The sequence below is a fragment of the Diadema setosum genome, unplaced genomic scaffold (assembly GCF_964275005.1).
Source record: "Diadema setosum unplaced genomic scaffold, eeDiaSeto1 scaffold_55, whole genome shotgun sequence".
Lineage (NCBI taxonomy): Eukaryota > Metazoa > Echinodermata > Echinoidea > Diadematoida > Diadematidae > Diadema > Diadema setosum.
Window position 1 is genome coordinate 95,142 of NW_027307681.1, and position 16,502 is coordinate 111,643.

The 16,502-nt window shown below is 38.3% G+C and overlaps 1 non-coding gene across 1 annotated transcript; it reads right to left on the bottom strand.

Annotated features, from left to right (window-relative positions):
* Positions 1-6,402: 6,402 nt before the first annotated feature.
* On the bottom strand, positions 6,403-6,508 carry LOC140245902 (U6atac minor spliceosomal RNA). Its single transcript, XR_011902396.1, has one exon. It is a non-coding gene; the product is annotated as a U6atac minor spliceosomal RNA (small nuclear RNA).
* Between the last annotated feature and the right edge of the window lie 9,994 nt (positions 6,509-16,502).

The following is a 16,502-nucleotide window of genomic DNA, read 5'->3' on the forward strand; positions in this document are numbered from 1 at the left end:
ACTATTGTTTGTATTTGCTTTGTGACAGTCGAACCTTGTAGAAATTGTTAATGTCCTACGCAACAATAAATTCTTATTGTGTGGATATGAAAATAAATGAAATAATATGAAATGAAATGAAACGTGTGTGTTTGCGTGTTGTGGAGGGTACCCTACAAGCATTGCTTTCTAGCATATTCGCCCATTCCAAGCATTTCCTTTGGACCCCGATTGGCTCTTTGCTTCCTGTAAAATCCGGTATCTTTGCAATTCTTCTAGAAAATCACGTGTACCTTACAGTCAGGGAGACTACCTATTTTGAGGGAAGATTGAAATCCCCCCAAAGAGGGAACATTGAACCGCGAGCAGATATTACGTAACGGAGCGACGCGATATGGTCAGAGCGAACCGTTACAGATGTTCTTTTTCCAGTCGCTATGAGAATAATTCACCGAGAGGGAGAGAGAGAAACACATAACATGTACACACACGCGAGCGTACACACACGGAGGGTCATCCGCATCGAGTTGGAGGACGGATCGTTGTGTGTAGCTATTTTTAGCGCTCCTCTCTCTCCCCCTCTCTCCTCCATCGTTCTGTTGCTGCGTACCCGTGATCAGTGATGATGCTGATAAGCAAAATCCCCAATCACTCACCTTTCGCGACCCCCATGGCAGAAAAAACAAAACAGCAAGTGAATTGACCATGCACATCGACATTGTGTTGTTGGAAGGCAGAGCATGGTCGTGCAGACCTATGTTTTGATCGAAGTTAGAGCACGAGGAAGAGACATGCAAGTTTGAAGAACAACAAAAACCTTCACAAGACAAGACTAATAGTGAGAGGTATCATCTATTAACTCTATTTCAATTTCAACTATTTTAGTTAAAAGCATATGTGATTGTGACGTGTTGATCAAACATTTCTAGAGACAAAGTGAGGGTGGATGTCGCAATATAGTTCCCTGGTTCATTACCGTGATAGTGTACGTGTGATGTTGCGATGATCTAGATGAGGTAACCTTTTGGTTGCATGAGGCTTGTAACTTTTAACCCAGTGAGCATGATCGCAAGAGAGTAAGAAAGTATGAGGACACTGATGGTCATGTAGCAAAAGAAAGAACCCCGGAGCTCCGGCGGTCCGCAGTTGACGTTCGACGGCTGTGCGAGAGCTCCAGCGTCATGCAACCTATTAGAACACCTACGGTGGCGGTGCCTTCCGTCTCTTGCTCTTTTCATTCGGACATTCCACAGAAATACGGGCAAACCAGGAGTTTAGGGGACCGGACTATCTAAGTACAATACCAGTTCTCACCAACTCTTGATCATTTGACGAAAAAATAACTGAATTGTTGATAGAAATATCGGCAAAAACATGACAGGCTACCACAATTCCCATAGACGTTGAAGCTCAGCGGTAACAGCGCTCACGTACGCACGGTACGTGCGTGCACTGTGTTAACGCGATTCATGCATAGCGCGTTGCAGACACACACACACAGTCCGTCCCTGTGTTTCGTTGAATAATCGCTGCAAAATAAGAACGCCTTGAAAGAAACTATGACACGGAGATTCAAAAAATACACTTTGGATTCGCGTTTTCATCCTTCAATTACAAATTTTCCTCACTATATGTGAATATTGATTTTTGGAGGAGATAAACTTTATTTATTCATCTTTCATTGGGTGAAATTTCAATATCAACATTAAATGAGGATTTTTTAAGGTGAATTTTTAAAGATGCAGTGATAGCCATTGACTTTGTACGCGTCGAGCTCCGGCCAGAGACTGCGGAAAGGTCATGAATAATTCATTAAGTCCAACTTTCCCGATTATTCGCGAATATCTCCATTCCCTAAAAATCGGCTGTCTCCCTGACTGGTAAAGTTACAACATTTTTGTTCTTCAACTCCAATGCAGATTTGTGACTCCTCATGGTAGATCACCGGAAGAGCCTTAGGAGGGGGGGGGGGGGGGGGCGGGGGTTCCAAATGGAAGCCCATACTTTCTAAATTTTAATATTTGTTGTGTGTGTTTGTGTGTGAGTGTGTTTAAATGGCATTATATCAACATTAACATAGGATATGCAAGTGTTATATGTACATGATGTATGAGGCTCTCATCTTCACAATATGCCCAGAGGCATGAATAGGGCATGCACACGATCATTCACACATGCGTAGTCAGTGTAGGTGCACGATGTCTCCACGTGCAACACGTCCTCACTGGCCTCCACTAAAGCCTCAAATAACATCGTTTTCCTCAATGCCCCGCTCCGCACATAAATTACAACGTGAAGCCTCTCACGTTGCTTTACAAATATTGATATTTTCACACCGTTATCAAAGTTTGAATGTGGTTTCGATGCCCGCTGGATAGTGAGTTCCATATTATATTTCCAAGATGATTGACCCATGCAAATATCAGTGGGCAAAGTCCACGGTGATTCGTGTAGAATCGATTACTCTTGCGACCACTGTGTCCAATCAAGGTGCATCTGTTATTTTCATTTCATTTCATTTCTATTCAGATTTTTATATTTTCATATTTCTCACATATATCACAATAAAGTATATTGATACGAAAATTATACAAGTCAAGATTTTGCACACAATTTGAAAATTGTGTTTGAAATAAATATTTGAAGGAGAAAGATTTGCGGTGACACCATGTGTATGTAGTCCGTAACCGGATCGTTGTTTGGCAGAAGAGCCTAGAAAGAGGAGAAATGAAGAGGGAAGCGACATATGGGGGTTGTGAAGAGGGCAAAAAGTGGAGAGTGGGGGACAGTAATGGGCTAGAAGTTGAAGTTGCACTTGTATCACCCCTAAATGTAATATAAACGCTAAATGTAATATCGACCCTAAATGTAATACACCTTAACCCTAAATGTAATAACAACCCTAAATGTAATACATTTTAACGCTAAATGTAATAATCGAGTCAACCCTAAATGTAATACATTTTAACCCTAAATGTAATAACTGGAGACAACCCTAAATGTAATACATGTCAACCCTAAATGTAATATCGACCCTAAATGTAATACTTTTTAACCCTAAATGTAATATCGACCCTAAATGTAATACATCTTAACCCTAAATGTAATATCGCCCCTAAATGTAATACACCTCAACCCTAAATGTAATAACAACCCAAAATGTAATACATTTCAACCCTAAATGTAATATCGACCCTAAATGTAATACATCTTAACACTAAATGTAATAACAACCCTAAATGTAATACATTTTAACGCTAAATGTAATAACAATCCTAAATGTAATTCATGTCAAGCCTATCAAATATAATATGTGACCGTGCACCTCAAAACGAACATAAAGTCGTACACACTGATTTTGGGTGAGGACTGAAAATATGTGAAATGGGTCAATCTAGCCGAACTTGACTTTTTCATATTTTCTGAAAGAGCGGGTCTTCTTTCACATCATCCTAATATTTGGTATCATAAAACGGGCAGGAAAGTGTGTTTTTTAGCAGTTAATCTCGAACATTTTTGGTAGAATAGCGTGATTAGGTGTGTCTTTAGAATCCCTTTTTCATTTCTGAAAAACCTTGTCCACACTCTTCACTTTTAACTCTAATTACTTTTTGAAAGGATAGTGCTACTGCTTCGAAAGTTGGCATTAATTATGGACAGAATGTGTTAATGAGGCATACTTAATTTCACTTTAATCTGATAATTTCTTCGTTGTTTTTACTCTGGTGGTTTACTTCCTGTTTTTTGTCCCATTCATCGCACAGCCAGCACGGTTTGTTAAAGATTAAGCGCTTGAATCGACACTGTACTTCAGATCCTCTTTTCTCAGTTCCCACTTTTCCTGAGTTTGTGCTTTCTTTCCAATATTTAGATAGGTTAGGAGAGTACATTTGATTTGAGTTATACATCATTTGAAAGCTTAAAGTCTGCTCTTTCAGAATATGGTCTTAACTAAAAATTCATGTTTGGCGACTTTTTGTTTGTTTTGAGGTGCAGGGTCACATATATTCAACGCTTAATGTAATCACGACCTTATATGTAATACACCTGATCATAGAGGGTACGCAACGCAGAATATCGGGCAAAAGGTCAGGGGGTATACAAAAGAGATATGACGCAACTTTCTCTCACACTCTTAAAAGAACGACAGCAGTTGCTTAGACCTGTTTTTGTTGTTTACCCATGTAAAAATCACACATTTTATTACATCCATTGTTTGCTGCAAAGTTAATTAGGTCCATGTGACATAGTTCTTAAATCTATTACAATCACAAACATTTTGTATTGCAGTCTTTATTCAGTGTTCATTATTGCTTAGAGTTTTGTTGAAAAAGAAAAAAAATGGGCAAAAGTAAAGTCAGTTTGCCTTACTCATACATTCACATATCATAGGAAAGTCAATATACTAATGGTGACTCAAAGATGATAAAAAAAACATCTACTTCTTTTTGCTTTACTGGCATTTTTTAATTTATTTCGTGTACCCTATCCACGACCACTTGTCCCAGTTTTGTGTCACTATAAGTATAGTAGTGATTACCAGGAGTAGTGAACAATGTCATGAGGCTAATACTTCGGAGAGTGATTTGCTGCCATGTCAATGTGTGACAGATATTTCGTCATTGAAACGTTACATAGATAATGATGGTTAGTAAAAAAAATTGCGAAATCTTTCTAAATCTTTCTAATTTCTAATTTTCTCAATCTACTCGCTCTATCATGCCTTTTTATCAGTAAGTACAGTTATATTTTTTTTTTCTTGCAATATTATTCATATTCAGAATTTCCTTGCAAAGATTTTTTTTCTTTTTCATCAAAACTTTAAACAAACATGAACACTGAAGGAAGATCGGAATACAAAATGCTTATGTGATTGTATGATAAAGGTATAGATAAAAAAAACTATGTTTAATGTACCTAATTAACTTTGCAGCAAACAAAGGAATTAGTAAGACTGTGTGATCTTTACCTGGGTAAACAACAAAAACAAATCTAAGCAACTATTGCTGCTCTTTCAAGAGCGCTATAAAAAGTTGCGTCATATCCCCTTCATATACCCCCTGACCTTTTGCCCGATATTCTGCGTTGGTTACACTCTCTACAATGAGATTTTTAAATTTAGGGTCGTAATTACATTAAGCGTCAAGATGTATCACATTTATAGAGTTGACATGAATTACATTTAGGAATGTTTAGCGTTAAGATGTATTACATTTAGGGTTGTTATTACATTTAGCGTTCAGATGTATTACATTTAGGGTCGATATTACATTTAGCGTTAAGATGTATTACATTTAGGGTCGATATTACATTTAGGGTTGAAATGTATTACATTTAGGGTTAAGGTGTATTACGTTTAGGGTCGATATTACATTTAGGGTTAAGATGTATTACATTAAGGGTCGATATTACATTTAGGGTTAAAAAGTATTACATTTAGGGTCGATATTACATTTACGATTGACATGTATTACATTTAGGGTTGACTCGATTATTATATTTAGCGTTAAAATTTATTAGATTTAGGGTTGTTATTACATTTAGGGTTAAGGTGTATTACATTTAGGGTCGATATTACATTTAGCGTTGATATTACATTTAGGGGTGATGCAGCACTAGTGGAGACGGTAAAGAAGGGAACACAGAGAGTGGCAAGGAAGAATAGTATGAGAATCAAGTAAGATGTTCGGACATCGTTAGAAGGGGAAAGGTGAAATAGAAGGGAAGAGGAAGAGGAAGGAGTTGAATGTTGGAGAATCATGGAGATAGGGGAGAGTAGTAAAGATTCATGAAACCAAGAGAAGAAACGAAGTCGGCGAACAGTGGCTATGGAAAGCGGAATCGGTGGAGAAAGGACGAATAATCCTTCGAAGGAAGGGTAAGTAGAGGAGAGATGAGAATATGTTGAGAGAAGGGAGAGAGAGAGAGAGAGAGAGGGGGGGGGGGGGGACAAAGAAAAGAAGAAGAGAAGAACAAATTGAAATTCAAGACGTAAATTAGAGTGAGCTACTGTGGATCCTAGAAATAAATGCTGTGGAGGAGAAAAAAATGGAGAGGAAAATTGACGAAAGTTAAATCCGGAAAAGGTTTCTGTGGGAGAAATGCAAAAATGAGAAATTAAAATAAGGTTGACGTGTAGACTTAAGGAGAGAAGACGAGAGAAATGATTTGTAAATAAATGTGTAAATCAATACTAGTGGTCCTGAAAAGGACCGTTGGGTAGTATGGAAGGAAGAAATAAAAAGAAATAGAAGAAAGAGGAGAACAGAACAGAAAAGAAAAAAGAAAAAGATAAGTAGCGTAGAAACAGACAAAAGTGTAAGAGAGAGACAGAGGAAAGAGAAAATGAAACACTGAGAAAAGGTGCTGGTGAAAGTAGAGCAAGATGTCTAGTTATAAGAATAACTAGGAGAACCGAGGAACTTAAAAACTTGGTTAGATGCCTTAACCATTTGTGTGTTGTTTCGCCCTGAGGCGAGTTCCGTCCTTATCAAGGGGAGTGCTAACCTTCTCTCCTTTCATACAACACATACAACACAAATAAATATTTGTATTAGATTATTATAATACCGCCCTCAACGGCCATGACCGCCATATTCCAAAATGGCTGCCATTGTGATGATCATTTTGTTTTCAAAAAATACCCCTAATGGTAATTTCAGAAAGAAAAGTTAAAAAAATGTGTACACAAATTGAAAATCATGTTTAAAATCAAACAATATATCCAGATCGCATTAACTCTAGAAATTGTTCCTTCGCAAATTTTCAAGAAGAAAAAAAAATACTAATAATTGCAGCCATTTTCCAAAATGGCTGTCATAGATGCCATTTTTCCTTTTATGAAGATGTCCTAATGCCGGAAGAAGACAATAAACATTTTTGCGCAAGTCGACAAATACATACAAAGAAGTTTAGACATTGAGCCATCATAAGCTTTGTCCATAATGGCTATTTCACCTATTTGTCAAAATGGCTACAATACACTCTCTTTTTGTTTTATTTTTTTTGTCTTAAAAATTTGCTTAATTTCCGAAGGAGAAGGCAGTAGAATACTCACAGAGACATTATATAATCTGAAATATAGTGTTAAAGAAATCATTTGAGGAACAACTGAAATAAACAAGGCAAATGCTTAGCGATTATATCTCACCAATGATGAATGCATTTTTAGGTGGTAAACTTGAAAAATTTCCGAAAAAGAGTAATATGAATATCCAGGGATAATGGCGCCATGTATTAACTCTAACAGTATCACCATATCATTGAATATATGGGACTATATGACGTGTATCTATTCTAAAATGTAACTTTCTAAATATTCTTAAGACAGATACGAAAAAATGGCCTTTCAATTTACCAAAAAAGTTAATTCACTTGCCATGCTTCCATAAAAACACATACCTTTGATATCCATACTGTTAGCCGTCACACGCGAAATACTGCAATTAGAACTAAACTGAAAACATGAATTTACAACTAACCCATCAATGAAACCGTTTTTAAGAATTTGATTTCTTTGGACACCAGATTGCATTAGATGCAATGGCTATTTAGCAGTATGCTATTGCTTTCTCCTTCTGGAATAAGCAAATAAAAAAAAGGAGTGTGTGGAAGCCATTTTGACAAAGAGCTGCCATAACCGTTGAGGACGATGTTTAAATGGTGGCTGAATATTTTCATTTCAAAATTCAAATTCAAATTCAAACGTGAATGTATTTGAATGTCTTTTGTCAATTTGCACAAGAAATGTTTTTGTCTTCTTCTGGCATTATCATATTTTCAAGAAATAAATAGCATCTAGTGGCCATTTGGAAACTGCCTGCCATGGTCTTTGATGGTGCCATTTGTAATGACTCGTATATCATTTTCTTTTGAATATGATTTTCAACTTATGTATAAATGCCATTGATTTTCTCGCTGAAATTAGCATATCTTTCCACAAAAAAGCAGACATCCATGGCGGTCAGCATGGCCCTTGAGGGCGCCTTCTAAGAAGACCTTATACTTAAATTTATTTTTGAGCATAATTTTCAACTAGTTTGCAAAGTCTTATTGACATTTCCTTCTGACATCAGCAATTTTTTGCAAAAAAAAAGGGGGGCATCCATGGCAGCTGCTTTGAAACTTTGCTGCTATGGCTGTGCACTTTTGAATGGCCTATTATGAAATTCAGTTTGAATGTAATTTTCCTCCATTGTGGAAATTCTGATTGACGTCTGCAACACTTCACAAAAAAAAAAAAAATCATGGTGGCCATTTTGAAAAAAAAAAATGGTTGGAATGGCCATTGAGGGGGCAATGTGCAATGGCCCAATAAGTTTACTTTTGAATGTAATTTCCACCTGTTTGCAAAATTTCGTTGGCTTTCCCTTCTGATTTTAGTAAATCTTTTCGAAAATATAGCATTTATGGCGGCCATTTTGAAAAATGCCTGCCATGACCGTTGAGAGTACCACCACAAGTGTGACATCTGGAGTACCTCAGGGAACAGTTCTTGGACCCCTCCTGTTCCTAGTCTTCATTAACGATCTTCCTGAGTGCGTTTCCTCATCTATACGCCTCTATGCAGATGATGCCCTCCTTCATCGATCCATCAAAACCCATGAGGATGTAGATGCATTACACAGGGATCTCACCAGTGTCCAGGAATGGGAGAAGACTTGGCTCATGTCCTTCAATGCCGACAAATGCGAAGTATTGAGGATATCTAACAAGAGGAAGAACATCATTGGAACATCCCCGTACTCCATCCATGGGACAGAACTCCGGACTGTCAATGAGGCTAAGTACCTTGGTGTTACCCTTCATCAAAGTCTTAGCTGGAAGCCACATATCCAATCCACATGTAAGAAAAGCAATAGCACACTCGGCTCTCTTCGACGCAATTTGAGGAGATGCTCTGCCAACATTAAGGAACTGGCATATAAGACCTACGTACGTCCCATTCTGGAATATTCCTCCACGGTGTGGGATCCTCACACCAAGGACCTCATCTCCCAGATCGAAATGGTCCAACGACGTGCGGCTACATTCGTAAAGGCAGACTACAGATACAAGAGTAGTGTCGCCCAGATGCTACAAAGACTTCAATGGCAGACCCTGCAGGAGCGACGTGCACATAGCAAAGTCACCATGGTGTACAGGATCGCTAATGGTCTTGTTGCCACCCCCTCTGGGCCTCCATTCCTGTACCCCACTCCAGACCTACATGCAACTAGAGGCCATGATCAACAGTTTAGACAGCAACACTGTAAAATCATCATTTTCCAACACAGCTTCTTCCCAAGTGTTGTCCGCATGTGGAACGCCCTACCTCCAACAGTGGTTGCTGCTCCGTCTCTTGAGTTATTCCGGAGACGTCTGACACCTGTCCACTCACCCTCTGTTAAGACAGCCGAAGGGAGATATTTTTACTCGCACGGTAGCTTAGTTATTTATTTTTATTTGTCCCAAATTGCACCCAAAATGCACTCTTATTTTGCGTGTTTCTGTGACTGCGCTTTTGCCTGCCAAGTACGACAATGCTCTTATCAGAGGGATGTACTCATCGGAAGAAGAAGAAGAAGAGGGCGCAATTTCCGATGGCCCAATTTCGAGATTTATCTGAAATGTCATTTCCCACTTATAAGCAAAATTTCATTGACTTCTCCTTTTGAAATTAGCATTTTTTTAATGAAAAAGTGGCACTTATAAGCAAAATTTCATTGACTTCTCCTTTTGAAATTAGCATTTTTTTAATGAAAAAGTGGCACTTATGGTGCCCATTTAAAAAAAAAAAAATGGCTGCCATAGACATTGAGAGCGCAATTTACTTTGCCCAATATCTGGATTTATTTCTGCATGTAATTTCCCGCATGTGTGCAAAAGAGAGAAAAAAAAATGGCTTTCCCTTCTGAAATTTGCATTTTTAAAACAAAAAATGGCATTTATGGCGACCATTTTGAAAAAATGGCTACCATGGCCGTTGAGGGCGCAATTTCCGATGGCCCAATATCTAGATTTGTTTTGAATGTAATTAATATTTATGGGCAAAATCTTATTAACTTTTCCCTTCTGCAATTCGCAAAATCATGGAAGAAGTGGCACATTGACAGTCATTTTGAAAAATGGCTGTCATGGACATGAGGGCGCAATTAACAATGGCCAAATATTTAAACTAATTTTGAATGTAATTTCCCACTTGTTTGCAATATCGTACTGGCTTTCCCTTCTGAAGTTAGCAAATATTTTGAAAAAATGACATTTATGGCGGCCATTTTGAAAAATAGCTGCCATGGCCGTTGAGGGCGCTATTTCCGATGGCCCGATATCTAGATTTATTTTGAATGTGATTTCCCATTTGTAACCAAAATCTTATCGACTTTTTTCTCCTACAATTAGCAAATTTTACGAAAATATGGCATTTATGGCAGCCATTTAGAAAAATGGCTGCCATGGACGTTGAGGGCGCTATTTACGACGGCCCAATATTTAATTTAATCTGAACGTGATTGTCAACCTGTGTACGAAATTTGGTGCTTTTATCACAAAATGCACAATTGTTCGGCTATGCCGCTCCACTATAAGAACATTATTTATAATAGAACTTCACCAGAATGTTCAAAAGTTTGTCTTGGTATAAACGCAAGGTATGTATACATGCGAGTTAAACTGAGATAATAATGCGAAAAATATGATGGGGCCTGCGTACAAGCAAGGTTGTATAGAGCCGCAGGTCCGATGATAAAATCAGATTAGGGGAAGTGTAAGTACAGATGTTTTTTTAGACCATACTGTAACTGGGGGATCCGATTAAAACGAACAAAGATCAGATCAAATAAGTGTTACGTAATAAAATACAGAAAGGTGACATGTTGCAACTATAACCTACTACAAGCAAGGACATTGGGAGAACAACGACTGAGATTGTAAGGATTCAAGTGGGTGTGAAGGTATAGATGACGGTGTAACAGTTTGGCATAAATACATAAATGGAAAGTGGGCTAATAAGAATTTTGTCGTGAATATAAAATATACACACAAGGACAGTGGAGCTCAGGAGTCAAATTCCAGCGGGGTCCTAAACCATGCAGGCCGTGTGACCATGGTAACAGACAGCTGCCACGCGCAAGAATTCCAACAATCGCGTGTAATAGTACGTGCTAAAGAGAGCGCAACAGGCAGACTGATCAAAAAATAAGAATGTACATGGCTAGGATTTCTTCGGACTATCATAGACAAGATAGACAAGGGGGAAAATATTGAACAGCAAGTATTATACAATATGTATGCCGTAGCTGCTCAAAAGATATTGTTTTATTTTTCGTTTGAATGAGGTTAGAGTGGTGCAGCTTATAAGTTCCGTAGGGAGTTCATTCCAGTACTTAGGCCCTTATTCTAACAAAAGCGATTGTCCAGCAAGGTACAGTATAAATCTAACACATGGAAAAAAAAAATCTCCCAATTTTGTCCCCAAAACTTAACAAGTCAGCCGGGAATGCTCTCTCAAAAATCGAGTGAAAATATTCAGCCTTGAAGGAGTGAATACAAAAAAGAGTGAATATAAGGGCTTTTTACACTTGCAAATTTTTGCTTAGTCCCGTACTAAGGGGCTAAGGGGCTATAGGGGGCCTTAGCCCCACCGTTGGTACCGGACTTTCCTCAGCCCACTTTCCCTTTACACTTGTTTTTGCCAAAGTGGGCTTAGCCCCACCGATAATCCCGTACTATCTGGTCCTGCAAAATAGCAGGGTTAGTACCGCAATTGCGGTGCCAAGCAAGTGAGTGTAAACAGAACGAAGAAATAATCCGGGGCTAAGCGGCGGAGACGAAGTCCGATCACCCCCACAGACCAATCAGAAACGAGGTAATCAAGTGCTGCCGGTGCGTGCGTGTACTTGTACAGTGCGCAGCGTAATCATGAATATTCATGTGGTTTGGAAAGTATACGGAACTAAGAAATACGAGTGTAAAAAGGACAGTTTTCTCTTTAGCCCAGGACAAGAGCTTAGTACGGGATTTATTGGCGAGTGTAAAAAGCTGAAAAAAAATGGTACTTGGTTAACGATAGTTCTGGGTCAGAGAAAGTACGGAGTTAAGAAACACAAGTGTAAAATGGATTTTAGAGTTAAATCGGAGTGACTCATTTTCAAGTGTCCGTAGGGATCACTCGAAGATTTTGGAGTGATCCCTGAGGTCACTCTAAAACGAGTGAAAATGACCATTTTCACTCAAAATTCTCTCTTGTTTGTATTCACTCCTTCAAGAGTGAATATTTTCACTCGATTTTTTTTTTATAGAGAGAGTAGGGCTTTTAAAGTACGCCTACAATCAGTGGCTTAAGAGCCAGAGATGACGTATTCTCTCTGAATGAAGGTGTTGGGGGAACTCTATATTTGACAATTCCTGTGGCTTTACACGGTCCTTAAACTATTCTGGAATTTTTTTCTAAACATCTCCAAGAGATCCCAGAGATTTCCTCACATCCTAACTCATCCTTCAAAAGTTCCAGATTTCCGTGGATAACCTCATTCCTAAAATAACCTTCAGAGATCGATTAAGCATGTACTCTTATGTGTTCACTTATCGAATGTATCACATGATCGTACACACTCACAAGACAAAAAAAAAAAGGATTATCATTATCAGTACAAAACATGCACAGTTGCGGGAGAAAATTCTCTCTGAAGCGTCGTGCTTAAATGTTATTATTTCCAGCATATTTTGTGTGTGAATGCGTGTCTTCTATCAGTATACCTTATAGCATGTTCTATGCCTGGTTTCTGCAGTAGCTAAATATGCAGTCAGTAGGAAATTCTGCAGTTTGTGAGATCTTTCCTCGCACGTATTAACTTTTTATGTAGATAATACAAATTTGGCTCCTTTCAAAAAACAGATAATCTACAAAATTTGAATGTCAGTATATGTACTGACTTACATGCAGCTTGTGTTACACAGACTTGTGGTTTAACATATTTCCATGATTTCAGTGTACCATCATTAGCTTCTAGGATTTTCTACTACATTTCATCTGTAGCCAATGGAATAATAAATTATGATTTTTTTTTAGCACTGAGCGGAAAATTCTGGAATTTGTGAGATCTTTCCTTTCATATGACGTATGTACTGTGACTTAACAAACAGAAACTTTTCAACTATTTCGTACAATCCAATATGTGTACATGCACACATTCCCCAAGAAACCGTATCTCATAATACACATTCATAACAGTAATAGTGTAAGAATTGCGTGGAAGGTAAATTTGGGATACTAGTGAGCGGTAGGCCCCCCGGGTTGTTGACCACTCTTCTGTTTGCACAAACCAGCCTTATACACTATTGATACAGTATACTGGCAAATGCAATTTTATGATTAAAATTATTTCTGTTGTTGTTGTTGTTGTTGTTGTTAGGGGTAGGGGCGCGGGGGGACCCGCGTTCGAATCCCACCCCTTGCTTGCCTTGAGGCCTCCATCCATTTCAAGCTTAATCGCTTACGATGGTGGTCTCCTGCATTCGATGATCTCTGTTGTTTACTGAAATAAACGGCATATTTTATTTTATGTTTCTGTATATCTACATTGCTCAATGCAATCAACTATGTGTATCTATTTGTGTACTGTTATCGATTTATTTCACTGCACCTGCTATTCTTTGCCTTTGTACTTTTTGAAAATTGTATTTAAATTGCATCTGATTGAATGCACAAATAAAAACAAATAAACAAACAATCCCACCCATTGCTTACGTCCTCGGACAAGATTGTTTTACCCACTATGTACGTATTGACTCATAAATGGGTACCTGACAAAGCTAGGGTGATAATTATAGCAGGACCCTCTAGTAGAGCAGTGGCAACCATGAAGAGGCTGTGTATTAAGGCCTATTGTCATTATCATTATTACTATTATCATTATTATTCCTATTATTGTTATATTATCATTATTATTATTATTATTATTATCATTATTATTATTATCATCATTATTATTATTGTTTTTATTATTATTATTCCTTTAAGATATCTTTTGATGTCATTGTTTCATAAATCTTGCATATTCTCCCTCAATGCACATAATAACATGAATATTTCCACTGAGAGATTTAAAAGTCTACAGGGTATTTAGGCGTAATCCTGGATCGAAATATAGTTCGGTCCGAACACTTAAAAAAAAAAAACCCAAAACGTAACTCCAGGCACCCTTATCACCAAGGCAATTGGTTTCTTCGAAAGACGAAATAATTATGTTTCCTAGGAAAATCCTTGTACTATTGTATAACTCTATTGCTTTACAATATTCAGAACATCAACTATACATAAATGCTGTCATACAAAATATAATTGATCTGCAGCAAATCAAGCATTGTACACAATATTTTAAACATTTTGCTTACAGCTCATCATAAACCTTTTATTCAGACAACTAAAAATCCTGAAAGTAAGATCCTATTGCATACCTCCATGCTTTATACTACTCTGCTATTTTTACTTTCGAGTATTCTGCAATTAATGCTGCGTTTTCACCGTGTTCCCGGCAGCCACGCCATTTGCCCGAAACGTAAAGTGCTCCGTTTTGCCCCCTTTGAATTCTAATCTTGTTCGGTCCAGTCATCGCCCCGGTTAACCCTGCTCTCGGGGCGTCTGTTCTCACCCCGGTAAACTCGTCCCGGTGAACCCTGTTTTCACGGCGTTTGTTCTCACAGATCCTTTCTCAAGACGACTGACCAGGCTAGACTATCAATCTTTTCCGTTGCGTCCCGTTGCGGGCCACCTCCATTTTTTAAATTCTTTAATATTTTTTAGCCTAATACGCGTCTTGTGCCTTTCGTCCCATTTTATTACAGCATACGAGGTTCCTCATTAGCACCAGAACTGCCGTAGCATTTTTTTTTTTTTTTGACATTTTAAAAATCTGCCACGGTATCCATCACGGCAGTCACGGCCTGTCACGTTTGTCTGTCGGATGCATTGTCTCGCGTCCATTCTGTTTTGTCGACGGTGGTCTGAAACGTGTCTGCCATGGCCGCCGGGAACATGGTGTAAACGCAGCATTTACTACATGAGTTGTTTGTATTGTGTGTGTGTGTCCGTCTGTCTGTCTCTCTTTCAGGTGAGCTTTTGTGTATAAAGCGCTCTTGTTTCCCTCCCCACATACATTACTGGCGATATGCCAACTATGATCAGCGGTGGCAGCATTCCAGTGATGATGACGCGTCCATAGTTTGAAGAAAGCAACAAAAACAAGCCAGGAAGTTTAAGTGAGGTTTGAGTCTATTATACACGTCCCCCTCGGCAACACATTTTAAAGAATTCCGATATTATTTCCGAAAATGTGCTGTATACTGTACTTGGTGCACATGATTGAAAAAGGAGTCGACCGTGCACGCATGGCAAGTAGCGAGTGTAACAGTTCCGTGTGATATATTCGCTGCTTCAGAGATTCGGGCGGGATCATGTGGAGGGATATATCGGAGGTATATATCATCTGCCGTAAGGTTGTACCAGTTGGATTCCGAATTTCTCTGGACATCTACCGAAGGCATCGGATATCCATTACCATGGAACCGCAATGGATTTTAATCACCTTTGTCGGACTCACAAGCTTGTGTATTTTCTCATCAGTCATGGTAACGGAGCAGAACATCGTGCCTGAACAGCGATATGGCAAGTGAAAAACCTCTAGAATCGGTTTCTTTGTAGTAACGCTTCGGATACTGCGTTCTGCCCAGTATATCTCAATTGCAGATTTTACTGCTACATCGTGCAATGTGCTTAATTATTCGTTTTTATTTAATTGATATGAGGAAAGGAATGGCAGCTTTGTTATTTTTAAGCACTTGCATCACCATGATAATTTCACACAGGAACTATATAGGCCTATAATGCTGATGTTTTCTAGGACATAAAATATCGACTTTATAGACTAATTGAGGCTTCATCAAGGTTAAGATGTCAATGCCGTAGCTTCACTAGTCCTTAATCATGAACACAAATCTATTAATATAAATAGTTTCTTTGACATTAGGAATTTAGGAATGAAATCTTTTTGGAAAAAACAAGTTAACTATTCTGTTCTTGTGTACTTCAATCTCGTCTTACAACCAGATAGACTGTCCTTCATATCCATCAATTCGTCGAACAATATTTGGTCAAGAAATCGCCAGTTCGTCGTATAGTCCATATGAAATGCAAGGGACTTGTTGTACTCAACCATTTATATTCTCACACCATTCAAATTGATTTCAAGTACACGTAAAATCGCGAAAAGGCATGCTATGATTACTGAATATCATCAAGTTATACTCCAGATTACTCGGAAAGATGGCGGCTTCGAGCCCCGATCATTGAACGCACACATGCACTTGCGCATATCGAATTTTTCAGTCCATCCATATAACCATGGTAACTGACAACTGTTTGACTGATTAGGCAGTTGTGACTGTAGAACATCTTTGCATCATATGACGATTCTATATTTCCTGTATCTTTACGACTTAGATATTACATTTATGCTATACTAAATTTGCACTTTTGGCATTTATCA